A 3,004-nucleotide genomic window follows, 5' to 3' on the forward strand; every position below is an offset into this window, starting at 1 on the left:
AAAAAAAAAAAAAATCCTCACATGGGGGAAATAAAAAAAGCCCACTGACTCTTTACAGCAACTCCCAAGGCATTTGATTTAAAGAGACATTGTCATCTTTAATGTTTTCATCCAGAGGAATTAGAGAGCGCCACCACAATAATTTAGAAGCCACTGATTTAAGGGGCAGCATCCATGGTCTGGCTTCACTGTATTTCCCTTTTTATGGTTCCAGAGAGTATTTTCTGAGAGATAATAATGTTGGGTGATATTTCTCCTTTGTCATGTAGAGGCCTGAGAAGAAAATTAAAATAGATCCTTTCTTCCTCCCTCCCTAAGGCCAGGCTATGGATCGGGGAGGACTGTCATGGGCCACCTCCAGCCACTTCATCTTTTCAAGGCCTGAGCCTACCTTTTGGTGCTCCCCTCTCTGTGACCAGGAAGCAGGTGGCCATTTTATTCTGGTTGGAAATTATCTTTCAATGTTTCGGTTCCTTCACTCCCTTGACTCCCACCCCAGCCAATGGTCACGAGAGCCTTTCAATATCACTTCCTTCTATGGCCCTTTTCTGCTTCTACTCCTGCATCTACAGTTAGGTCCCTATTATCTCCTTAGTTTTTTTCCCCTTTGTCTGCCCTGTGGGTGTCTCCAGGCCACTCTTTACCAAGCTCTTTTCTTCCCTGCTTCCTTGGCTTTATTGACAAGTCCAAATGTTGTACCCTATGGCAGACAATGCTACATGCTTGCCTAAACCTGCTTCCTTTCCCTCTTGGGAACATATCTAGACTACATTTCCAGCTTTCCTTGCAGTTGGGTGAGGCTATATGACTGAGTTCTGGTCAATGGTATGTGGTAAAAGGGATGCACACAAGTCATTGGGCTCATAAAATCTCCCACAAAATCCTCTACTCTATCTTCTTATATATTGGACAGATGCAGAATATCCAGTAAAGGAGTCTGCAGCCTTGGTAGATGGTAGAACCACAAAACTGAAGACGCCTGGGTCTCTTTATCACTGTGTGACCACACACTGAACACCAACATTAAACTGTCACTGAATGAGGAATAAACCTGTATTGTGTTAAGTCCCTGAGATTGTGGGGTTGTTTGTGATTGCATTTAGCCTCCCTGACTAACACATGACCTTTCCTACTCGGGTTCTAATCTCTCCTTCCACCATCATCTTCCACTTCTTTCTTTCTTGTCTCTGGCATAGGAGTCAAGATGTCCATGTGCTGGATGACCTAGGGTCATCCCATCTCTGCACCTTTGATTAGCCTGTTACATTTGACTGAGATGGCTTTTCCCAACACCACATCTACCTATGAAATCCCCACCCCACCCTCCTCTGTAAAGGCTTCTGGTAACTTTTTGACTAGATGGGTTACAACCTCTTCTCAGCTTCCAAACATTCTTTTGACAACCATCTCATGACCTTTTGTCTTGTTTTTGCACAGGTCTTTGTCTCCCATATGAGAGTGAACTCCTTGGTGGCAAAGACTAACTCTTTTCTCACTCCCAAAGATGGTGAGTTTTATTTTGCCGTGTCCGGACAGAGGTTTGATTTGCTCTTGAATGTTCCAGGGTGGAGAGAGATTAGGAGAAAGCACAGGATGTAGAGGTCTAGTCAGTGTAATCTTACCCCTCATTTTCATCTTCACTGTCAACTGAGAGAGCAGCATGCTTGCTTGCAGAACTAAACTTAGAAGCTGGATTTTCTGCAGGTTTCTTTGGCTCAATTGCAGATCTGGAGTCTTGATCCTTTACTCCTTCCAGTAGTCTTTGTTCCCTCCAGCTCATGGACCATGGCTGAAGTTCCCACTTTGACTTGTTGGGACACTCACCACATCTTCTTTACTTTCATCCTTTCCTTGCTGGTCCTTCTTCATATGGTTGAGCTGGAGCTACTTTCCCCCCAGCACTTGAAGGGGACTGCTGCTCTGTGTCTGAGCTCTGAGATGGAGCAGGAGGATTAGTTCATTTCACCTAAGCATTCTCCTTTGGTGGAGGGACTGGCATTACACTTAGAGGCTGATCAGGTTTGGGAGGCTTAGAAGTTAGAGAGTGACAATCTTCCTCCTTACTGAGCAATTCATTTTCCAGAGACTTTTCACTCACTTTCCTTCGTGCATTTCTGTCAGATGTGGTTGAGGTCTTGGTCTGTGATGGTTCACTTCCTGTTCTTGACCGTTCCTGTTCCTGAGTTTCTTCACTTCATCAGCTTGGGTATCTCTCCTGAGGCTGTCATTCTAGTTTTGGCTCATCTGGCTGATGATGTAATTTCTTCTGTAGCTGTTCTACTTGTTCTCTAGCAGCTATGTCAATAGGCTTTGCCCCTGCAAAGACAGAAGCTGCTTGACTGGACTGGGAGGTGCTAGCAGAGGAATCACATTCTTTAGGAGTACTCCAAGGCTTTGGATTCAGTTTTTTTGGGGGGCTCTATCATCTTGCCTATAATCATTCCAAGAATAATTGTCTCTAGAGCCCCATGACTGATTGCCACATCTGTCATATCAATCTTCATAGTGGTCCCTACCTCCTTTGTAGTCATCATCCCTTTGGTACTCACTACCAAATGCTCTTCTGCCACTGCCTATCCTGGAGTCATAGTTTCTATCTAAATCTCTGCTGCCTCGGTCACCATATTGATCCTGGCCCCCATATTGATCCATATTCTGACGTGAGCCATCACAATACCCATCTTGATACCTATCATGATAGTCTGAATTATAATGATGATGATACTTGGCTCCAAAGCTATATCACCTCTTTTTGGTGGCTAGTCATCAAAGCTATCTGTGGCAGGATGGGGTCTCCCATCTGTATCTGTTTTGTCAGAATCCCGATTTCTTTTCTTTCTTTTTTTTTTGTGATTTGGGTGAAGATTTACAGAGCAAATTCACTTTCTATACAGCAGTTCACATATCCTTTGTCTTATGTCATTGACCACAGTTTACCACAATGCAACAGCTCCCCTCCCACTTCCTCCCCATAGTTACCTCTTCCCAGTGTCCATCCCTCCAT

The 3,004-nt window shown here is 44.3% G+C and overlaps 1 protein-coding gene and 1 pseudogene across 1 annotated transcript in view; both read right to left on the reverse strand.

Moving 5' to 3' along the window:
- FSTL4 (follistatin like 4) overlaps window positions 1-3,004 on the reverse strand; it is a 644,321-nt gene that overhangs the window by 126,369 nt on the left and 514,948 nt on the right. The window lies entirely within an intron of this gene.
- Window positions 1,604-3,004, reverse strand: part of LOC122150263 — a 6,329-nt pseudogene continuing 4,928 nt past the window's right edge.

This window comes from Orycteropus afer, unplaced genomic scaffold (genome assembly GCF_000298275.1).
Source record: "Orycteropus afer afer isolate SDZICR_OR568_19922 unplaced genomic scaffold, OryAfe1.0 scaffold00112, whole genome shotgun sequence".
NCBI lineage: Eukaryota > Metazoa > Chordata > Mammalia > Tubulidentata > Orycteropodidae > Orycteropus > Orycteropus afer.